Source organism: Anastrepha obliqua, chromosome 5 (assembly GCF_027943255.1).
Source record: "Anastrepha obliqua isolate idAnaObli1 chromosome 5, idAnaObli1_1.0, whole genome shotgun sequence".
NCBI classification, from domain to species: domain Eukaryota; kingdom Metazoa; phylum Arthropoda; class Insecta; order Diptera; family Tephritidae; genus Anastrepha; species Anastrepha obliqua.
The window spans coordinates 44,876,610-44,887,256 of NC_072896.1; the positions used below are offsets into that span (position 1 = coordinate 44,876,610).

At 34.5% G+C, this 10,647-nt stretch overlaps 2 non-coding genes across 2 annotated transcripts; both read right to left on the bottom strand.

Moving 5' to 3' along the window:
* Positions 1-1,024: 1,024 nt before the first annotated feature.
* On the bottom strand, positions 1,025-1,096 carry Trnaa-cgc (transfer RNA alanine (anticodon CGC)). Its single transcript has one exon. It is a non-coding gene; the product is annotated as a tRNA-Ala (tRNA).
* A 2,648-nt stretch (positions 1,097-3,744) lies between these two features.
* Positions 3,745-3,816, bottom strand: Trnaa-cgc (transfer RNA alanine (anticodon CGC)). Its single transcript has one exon. It is a non-coding gene; the product is annotated as a tRNA-Ala (tRNA).
* Between the last annotated feature and the right edge of the window lie 6,831 nt (positions 3,817-10,647).

The following is a 10,647-nucleotide window of genomic DNA, read 5'->3' on the forward strand; positions in this document are numbered from 1 at the left end:
CCTACTTTGACCGCATTGAAAATTTGTGGAGCGATATTAAGGTAAAAGAAAATATTTAAAAAGTCAGTGAACTTTGGCAAGGAGTACAGGAAGCGTGGAAGCTTGAAGTTAATAGAATAGATTTTTACTTTGCAGATGTGAAGCAGTTCTAAAAAAACAATGAGTACTCAACAAAATACTAAACAGATAATAAATTAAACAAATTTTACCAATTTGAATAACTTATTTCAGTTTTTCTTGCAGGTTGATAAAAGTGCGCTATTTCGGTGTCCAGTTTAAAATGTGATAAATTCCGATTTTTAGATTTTTATTTTGCTTTTTTTTTTTTTGATAGTACAGAAATAAAAGAATAAATTTTCGCAAAAATAACTGTTTTACTAGGTCATCCAGTAAAAATAATCATCATAATAGACCTCTTCGTTTTGCCAAGCGTTAGCAAGTAGCGAATAAATGAAGCAACTGGTATAAATCGAAGGATGGATCCAAGATTAATAGTTTCGGTTTCGTGACTTTCGGGGAATCGCGTTATTTGGGACAGTGATTTGGTAGTCACGCGACTGTGACCTAAACAAAGTCAGTAATATTTCAGAACAGAAATTTTTTACCGAGTGAAATAACTAAGGCATTATTGATTTATTTGCTAGCACTAATATTAAATTTTATTAAATCGAATAATGATGATTACTTTTTATTTACATTCTTTTTTTTATAGAGAATAGCATCCAGTTTCAGCTGTTATGGCTATGCACAGAATATGCAATAAAATTAAAGAAAATTAAAATTTGCACAAGTGGGCAAAGTTCAGTCCGAAATGAATTTATTTTTAATTTTTCTTTGTGTTTTTATTTATTTTTCGGTTAATAGTCTCTGGAAGAAATCTACTTTTCATAACACAAAAGCAACAAGTTCAACGAATTTTTTAAATGGAATTTTTAGAAACTAGCTTTTAGTGTGAGTTTTCATCAAAACAATTAAACAAAGCAAATTTAAAAAATGTCAGCGATAAATAACAATTTATCATAGATGGAGGTGCCGGGGTTTGAACCCGGGACTTCTCACATGCGAAGCGAGCGCTCTACCACTGAGCTACACCCCCACACACCAAATGGCTGCCCAATGCTTGTTTTGTCATTTAGCCACCTCGCCCAATAAGCAACAAGTGGTGTGGTCAAAAATAACCAACTCACCACAGTGTACAGACAGCGCATGTGTAGAAACAAAAGTTAAAAATAGCTTTGGTGAGAAACCAAAATAGCTAGCGTCAAATAGCAATAGTAAAATACAGAGTACTGAGAGAGAGAGAGTCTCAACTATCAACTCAATTTTTTCACCGAAATACTACCGTAGTACGGGAATACATACATACATACATACATATAATACGTACTACACATTTTCAATTCGCTTAATGGATTTGAAAAAGCTAGTGAAGGCAGCCACGTATTGCTTGCGCAGCTACATACCATATGGAGAAACAGTGAAACCTCACATAAACGGACACTTACGGTTTTGGGAGTTTGAAGAACAAAACTGAAAGAAGAAATTATAAATATACTTTTTCTTACATGAAATATTTTTTCCATTGACTTTTTAAGGGGCATTGAATTTCTTCCATGTTTATTGTAGAAAATAATTGCTCATGCGTGCATACATACATATACATACAAATACATACGCATTCATGATCATGTCTGGGAAATTTTAGAACGAAAAATTAGAAAAAATCCGATTTCAAGCGCTTCAGTACTCAAAGAACGACTAATAGAAGCTTGGAACAATATAACTTCTGCAGAGTCAACAAATTTAGTCACCTCGATGCCACGACGGCTTCAAGCTGTAATTGATGCTAATGGTGGACCAACTAAATACTAAGAAGCAATATTACTTAGACTTAAGTGAAGTTTTTTACACTGGAGTGAGATATTTGTGTACTGTATGTAGACTTTTGTCAACGTTGGTTTTAGGTTGTTTTGCCGTAGCTCTACTATTTTATGTTAATGTATGGATTTTTTTAAGTTTATAATGATTAGAAAAAGCGTTCAAATAAAACTGTGTAAACACATTTTTCAGTAAAATTTTTGAACTTTCAATCCAGTGGAAATGGGGGGTGTATGTAGACTTTTGTCGGTCACTCTATGTATTTACTTGTGTTTGTTTTCATTTTCGAAAATTCGAGTTTTACCCTGTTTTTACTAAAAAAAAAAAAATCACAAAAAGCCCTTATTCTCGATGCCATTCCTGACTGATGACTGCAATAATGTCGTCACTGCCAAAAGTTTTCAAGCAGGTAATACTTTTTTAAGGCGCCAGAATTAAATTTAACTTTCCATTCATCCTGGACGGAGGCTTATTCGGTGTCTCGCCAATATTAACTTCAAAATTGACGACTTTAGTATTAACGGCCGCATCAATTAATAAAAGTCGCTAATGCGAGCCTTGCTGATTTTTGTTCAAAATCTTTATCATTGACATTGAGTGACTCGGAATATCAACTTCCGCATCAGAGTCAGACATTTGGGTCTGCGTTCATTCAAACTAAAAGCGAGAAAAAATTTTAAATTGGAGGTTTCGTCACATATTCTCACATGTTTTACACCAATTTCTAATAATGGAAATATATGTATCTGCATGTACATTAGGGTGGTCCAAAAATGCATGGGGAAAAATTTATATTAAAATTTTTATGCTGCCGCCCCCCATAATGGTAAAGAATGAAAAATAAAAAGACCCGTATTTTTTTTTTTTTAATCAGACCATATTTAATGGTGCCGCCGGGGCTTTGAAATATCCCATGTATTTTGCATGGGAAAAAAATACTTTTTCGTAGATTTCATGTAAAAACTTGGAAAATGAATATATTTTAACCGGATAACTCAGTTTCTCTTCATAATTGGTCAGGGAATAACAACCAATTATGAAATAATTAATTTTTTTGTATTAACTATTTTTTATAGAACCCCAAAAAGCCCCCATAAAACGAAAATCTAAGAAAAACTCGAAAAACAATATTTTATATTACTTTTATGAAAATAGTTAATACAAAAAAAATTAATTATTTCATAATTGGTTGTTATTCCCTGACCAATTATGAAGAGAAACTGAGCTATCCGGTTAAAATATATTCATTTTCCAGGTTTTTACATGAAATCTACGAAAAAGTATTTTTTTCCCATGCAAAATACATGGGATATTTCAAAGCCCCGGCGGCACCATTAAATATGGTCTGATTAAAAAAAAAAAAAAAATACGGGTCTTTTTATTTTTCATTCTTTACTATTTTGGGGGGCGGCAGCATACAAATTTTTTTGGACCACCCTAATGTACATATGTAGATTTCGGCGATTCCTCTTTGTTATTCTACGCTCTTTTCGATCATTGATGAGTCTCGCGCCCGCTTATCATAGGCTTTCATTGCTTACTTTCTATTTTTGCCCAGGAATATATTTTGCTATTAAAATTTTAGCGTCCACGGGAAACCAAGTGTCAGCGTCCGGTTATTACAGTGCCCGCTGTTCGGGGTGGTATTTATTCTAAAAGCGCAACCATTGCGGGAGGTTTCCACAAATAGTAGTTTTACTGTAAATTGTTGATATTTCCATATCACATATAAATATCGCATCATATTTTTGAGGAGAGATCTAGCAAAATATAAAAGTTATCAAATAGCAGTAGCAAAAAAAAAAAATAGACACTTGATTTTCCAAATAATGACACGCGCCACAGTATTAATGCATTAATTGGAGTTGGAGGTGCCGGGGTTTGAACCCGGGACTTCTCACATGCGAAGCGAGCGCTCTACCACTGAGCTACACCCCCCGTTGGGGGGTGCCTGTCTAATTTCATAGTTCATATTTAGGAGGGGGTCCTATGGTGGAAGTCTGAGTGGGGGCACTTAAGTATGCACGTGGCTTTGTACATACATACATGTGTGTGTATGTATGTTCAACTCAGATATTGTTAATGAATTATTTGAAATGAGTCCCACTGATGTATTAAAAAGACATTTGTAGTTCACTAAAAAACAATTAAAAATAATTATAATAATTTCAGATGAATAAAAGTTTGAAATTTTAGCTTATAAAAAAATTTGATCAAATAATGACGCAATAGGGTGTGGTCGTGATGAATTATTCGATTCATTATCAAGTGATGCGCAATGAATTTGTAATCAATTGAATGCTCTAATTCTTGACCAAGCCTCTTCGTGGATTTAAAAATACACATATATATTGATGGGTCATTGATGTGGAACTCACTTGCACAATGCGATAGCGAGGATTGAGCGCTGGTTATAAAGGGTTTTTCAATTGGCGCGGGTCGATTTTGGCGCCCTGTGACAGCCATTTTGTTTTGGTGATATCTGTCTAATCTTTTGTTTATTATTCAGTTGTTTATGCCAAATCATCATGGCAAGTTACACGATTGAACAGCACATTCAAATGATAAAACTTTATTATCAAAATGAGTGTTCATTAACGCAAACGTTGCGCGCATTGCGCCCATTTTTCGGTAGACGTGGTGGCCCTTCAAAGTCGACTCTTCAACGTTTGGTGGCCAAATTTGAGACGACCGGGTCAGTAAACAATCAGCCAACACCCGTACGTTCAAGAAACGCAAGATCAGCCGAGAACATTGCCGCGGTCCGTGAAAGTGTACAGCAGAACCCGAGGCAGTCTATTCCTCGCCGTGCACAAGAACTTGGCCTTTCGCAGACTTCAACTTGGCGAATTTTGCGTCGGGACTTGGGCCTACACCCTTACAAGATCCAACTGACCCAGGAGCTCAAAGTTGATGACCATAGACAACGCCGTTTGTTCGCTGACTGAGCTTCGAATCGTTTGGAAGAGAACCCCAGTTTTGGGGGAAAAATCATCTTTAGTGACGAGGCGCATTTTTGGATGAATGGCTTTGTTAACAAACAAAATTGCCGTATATGGGACGACACCAATCCACACGAGGTTCATTAGGTGATAATGCATCCTCAAAAAGTTACCGTTTGGTGTGGATTTCGGGCCGGCGGCGTCATAGGTCCGTACTTTTTTGAAAACGACGTTGGTGAGGCAGTCACCGTCAACAGCGAGCGCTACACAACGACGATAACCAATTTCTTATGACCCATATTGAACCATATGGACCTAGACAACATGTGGTTCCAGGAGGACGACGCTACGTGCCACACAGCAAACGCCACGATTGACATTCAGCATGAACGATTTGAGGGTAAGGTTATCTCTCGCAGGGGTGATGTGAATTGGACACCAAGGTCATGCAATTTGACCCCGCTAGACTTTTTCCTGTGGGGTTTCTTGAAGTCTCAGGTCTATGCAAATAAACCACAATCGACCGATGCTCTAAAGGTGAACATAACACAGGACATCGCTCAAATTCAGCCGGATCTATGCGGAAGAGTCATTAAAAATTGGACCACTCGGATCCGTTCCACCGTAAGAAACCAAGGCGGGCATTTGAATGATGTCGTATTCCACACTTAATGGCATATATGCGCCTTTCAAATAAAAAAATAATTTTGTCAATAACTCACACACAGCTTGTTTTATTCCATTTCAACATCTACCCGCCCTTATTGAAAAACCCTTTACAATGCCAAACTCCAGCTAGCAGCGCAAAAAACTGAAGCAGTCTTGTTGAGCAAAAAGAAGAAGAGGGAGAGTTTGACGGTGAATGTCGGAGGTCTCAACATCCACTCCAAGCCGGCTATACTGTACTTAGGGGTTATGATTGACACGCGCATGAGCTTCAGAGAGCACGCGGTGAAAGTCAGTACGAAAGGCGCCGTATTTGCAAATGCTCTAACACGGTTGCTGCCGAACCGCAAGGACAACAAATTTTTTGAGCAGGGAATTAAAAATTTGCCTAAACGTTGGAAAGACATTGTAAATAATGAAGGAAAATATATTATTGATTAATAAATACTTTAAACATCTTTTTTATTAATTTTAAAACCACCTTTAAAAAACGCACGAACTTATGGACTGACCTGATATTTTGAAAATTTTTCTTGAGCTGGTATTAGAAAAGGAAGTAAACGAATTGACGATTTTTAGTTTTCGCAGTTGAAAATATTGATATTTTCTGCAATATAATATATTACATTTTTCTTTTTGCAGGATATGTGGAAAATATTTTGAAAATTTTTCTGGAATTTATACCAGTTACCAATTTTCTTGAAAAAGCTCCAGCAGTTTAAACAAAGTTTCCACGATACTCCAGCAACGAGTGACAAACTTCAAGGATCACAGATGCGCGTCCCAATGCACTTAATCCTAGCAAAGAGCGCAGACTTCCATTCACATAACTTACAAAACGATATTGACATTTGCTCCGTGTACAAAGTTTAAATTGGAACACCTCATTTTTGCTGTTGAATCATTGACGCGCTGAACCTCATCAAATTTAAGATTATCATAGAGTTTTATTTTATATACCAATGCTCGACTGTTACATTTATCATTTAGGTGCGAAGTCAATTCGAAAAATCCATGTAAATACGTAAATAAAGCAAATTTTTGTTGATTGTAGGCATTTACTCCTATGTATCTACATATGTTCGTGTATTCTTGTATGCAACCAAATGTGTTGTGTGCCAACGAAATTCGAATCCCACCCGCTACAAAATACGTCAGTAAGTTTATTCAAAAACTTATTTATTTTTATCTTATTTTTAACTATTTTTATATATAATTTATTTCATAGGTCTAATGTTGCAATTGCGTTGAGTTGTTTGAGTGCAACTTGTCATTGTAGCTGAGCGAATGCATAACTGATTATGCGCAAGCAAATAAACTCATATAGGTACATACATATGTATAAAAGGTAGGTGTGCGCACACACATACTTACATATGTATATGCAAGCACAAATGTACATATATGTACGTATTTACGTGTCATATTCCATTCGAAACGGAAAAGAAATCTCAAAAGTCAGCGCCTTTTAGCGAAGCCCACTCTAAGATTCTATTTTAACTTGGCAGGTCAATGCTACAGTTTCCAGACTCAGAAGCAAACCTGTAGGAAGATATGCAGGCATAAATAAATGTATAGTCATCTTTTGTAGCAGTCAGGGTATGAGTTCATAAAAGTTTTGCAGGAGATGGTTGATTTGAAAATACTCCATTTCGCCTGGTTTTCAGACCTTAATACAGGGGAACTGCCAGAATTTTTAAACAAACAAGTTGTAAAAAATTGAACGAATCCCTAGGCTAGCGAAATGCGATTAGAAATGATGGCGACATATTAGAGAAGGGATGGGATATACAACATCCTGGGGGTTGAAACAGAAAAATGTCTAATAGGAAACCTTTGTATGCCCTCCCGTAGATGCAGCAGGAATTGCTAGAACTATAAAGAGGAAGAGATGGTTTTAACTCATTTGTAATAGTCCTACACTGTGCATAAGCGGTCCATTTTTTTCAAGGTAACCGAAATTTGATGGAAGCATCGATTTAAAATTATCAAAGAGAATCGTCAGAAATCCTGATCAACCGAACTACCCAAAAAAAAAAAAAATAAAACAAATAAGTTAATTTCTTTAATATTAACTTTAACGAAAACTCTAAAATGAAAAAAAAAAATGTTTTTGCGAAATCGTTTACTAAGAAATTAAGTTAAAAGAGCTGTTAAAGATGTAATAACATTTGTTATGAACTAATAGAGTTCTCAGTAATAATGAAGTATACACAAATATTAAACAAAATTAGAAAAAAAATTTAATTAAAAAAAATAAATGTAAAAATGTTTTTAAACATATATTTAATTTTCATTATTTTCTATTATATTAATTTAGTTTTTAATAAAAATAAAATATAAAAAAATGACAAAGCAAAAAAAAAAAATATTAAGAAAGTTAATTTAAATATAAAAAAACAAAGAAAAATTAGATAACTAAAAACAAAAATGTAAATAAAGAAATTCCCACGGATTTTTTAAACAGGTAGTTTATTTTTAAGTATTATGTTTATTAATGGAGTCCTCAAATAATTACTATAAGGAAATTTATTGTTAAGAAAGTTAAGTAGTTAAAATATAGAAATAAAACAAAAAACCAAAATTATTAAAAAAAAAAATTTTATTAAAAAAAAATAGTTCATAAATTTGTTAAACAGATAATTTACTTTTATTGGTAGCAATTGAGTTTTTAATAAAAATTAAATATTAACCAATAACAATAATAAAAAAATATTTATTAAGAACGTTAATTTCAATATATAAAAACAGAAACTACTACAAAACTAAATTACTAAAAAAATGATTCTAAAATAAAGAAAATGGCCCTCAAATTTTTAAAGATATCATTTTTGGTATTAGTATTATTTTTTTTAACTTAGTCTTTAAAAATAATAAAAAAATATTATTTATTATTATTAGAAGGCTATTACGCACTGCGATCAGAGCTGATCTATTGTGAAAGGCCTATTTTTGTAACCCTAGAGTTTTAGGCTTTTTAAAAATTTTAGCACAATTTTGGGTTTGTTGTTCCAAAGATTGGTGATGAAGTCTCTGTCTGCCCAACGCAGGACATTCACAAAGCACAAGTTCTGAGTTTTCTATGTCCATTTCGCAAAAGCGGCAGGCATTGGTCTCAGATAGACCAATATTATTTAGATGATACCTCAGGCTGCAGTGACCTGTAAGATATCCTGTCAAAAGACGCAGATCTACTCTGCTTAGTGAGCGGAGCTTGTCAGATATTCCTTTGTTGGGACTTAGGAATAGTTTGGCTTGACGCTGACCGCCACAGTTTAGCCAGTGTGCAGCAAATTTTCTTTCTTCCCATTTCCTAAGGAATTCATTAATGTGGCCTTTTGTCAGTCCACAGAAAGGCTCAGGACCAGTAAGTTGCATATTTGCTCCTTGTTTTGCAAGGTCATCAGCCATTTCATTTCCCTCATGTCCTTCATGTCCCGGAATCCAGCCTAGTGTTACTATGTTGAGGTTTCCTAACGTGTTGAGAAGGTTTAGGCAATCATTTATCAATTTAGAGGTGATAGTTATTGATAGAAGGGCTTTTAGAGCCGCTTGGCTATCTGAAAGTATATACCTAGATGTGAGTACCTCTCTCTTTCCTGCTAAGGCATTCTCTCACACATATTTCAATGGCATGTATTTCTGCCTGGAATATTGTTGAAAAATATAAAGTTTTCATTAAGAAAATTAATTTATATATACAAAAATAAAAAACAAAACCAAAAAAAAACTAAGTATTGTAACTTAAAAAATAAAATTAAAATAAAAAAGGTTCACGAATTTGATCAACATAATTTTCTTCTCATTAGTATAATTTTTATTAATTGCGTCTTTAATAATAAAACACAAAAAAATATATATAATATAAAAAAAAATATTAAACCAAAAATATATATTAATATAAAAAAAATTATCAAGAAATTTTATTTACAAAAAAATTTGAATAGTAATGCGTTTTTATTAAACAAACAAACTATTAAAAATCTTTACTATGCAGAAAAATTAATAGAATTAGAAAAAACAAACATTTTTGACAATACCAATTAGAGTTATTTAGTTTTTAGTAAACAAATTATCACCTATAAATCGCATACTAGTTTTAATAAATATTTATTTTTGGTAAACTTTCTAGGGTATCTTTGTTTTATCTAAAAAAAATTATTCTTGAATGGAATTAAAAGAAAATGTAATTTTTCTTGGCAATTTGAGGTAGAATAGCCCGCGTACTTAACAAATACATAAATAAAAAAATATATGTATGTATAAGAACCTTGCAGTAAAAACTGGGGCAGGCTCCTAAAGAACTAGTTCCGTACCATACACTTTCTAACTGTTCCCGAACTAATTTAAAACAGATGAAGAGTGACACGCTTGGTGCTTGTTTTTTGCGACAGTGGCGCCGTTACCTTACTTATTAAATCGCGACTGCGAAATCCGAAAATTAATAACGTTATTTCGTCCATCTCGAGCTTGATGCCAGTAGCTTGAAATGATCTTTGAAAAGGTCGAGCCAAGGAGCAGCAGAAGATTTGGTGGCTCCTAAAACACTCAGGCTAAAAAGCCCGTTGTATTTAAAGCTCTGGAAAGGGGGTAGATAGTCAAGGAGGGAAGGAGAAAAGTATCAGAGAAAGAGATAGGAAAGAATAGAGACAGAGATAGAGATAGTTAGACCTGTGAGAATTTTCCAGGCAAATCTGTAAATATCCTCCAGTTTTAGAGAACAAATATTACCCATTCTCATGACATCGAAGCCCAAAATTCGCAGCCTTGCTCTAACAAAGGCAGGACACTCACAGAAAAAGTGCTCAGTGCTATCCGCCTCCTTCAAGCATGACAGACACGTTGGGTTCTCAATGATTCTAATGCTGGTCATATGCTGACCCCATGGGTTGTGTCCTGTAATGATGCCGACCATCAACCGAACGGCTTTCCTTTCAAGGTTTACTGGAAAGTTTTCCAGTTTTCTGTTCGGACTTGTCACAAAACACTTTGCAGTTCTGCAGTGTTCTAGACCGGACCATCGCTCTTTATGTAGATTGCCTACATAATCGCTGATCCAATTCATGATTCCGGCGGAACTGATTCCGATTATTGGCTCTGGCCCTTTCGGGGGCACCGCTGATCCACGGTTGGCCAATTCGTCGGCAATTGCGTTTCCTTG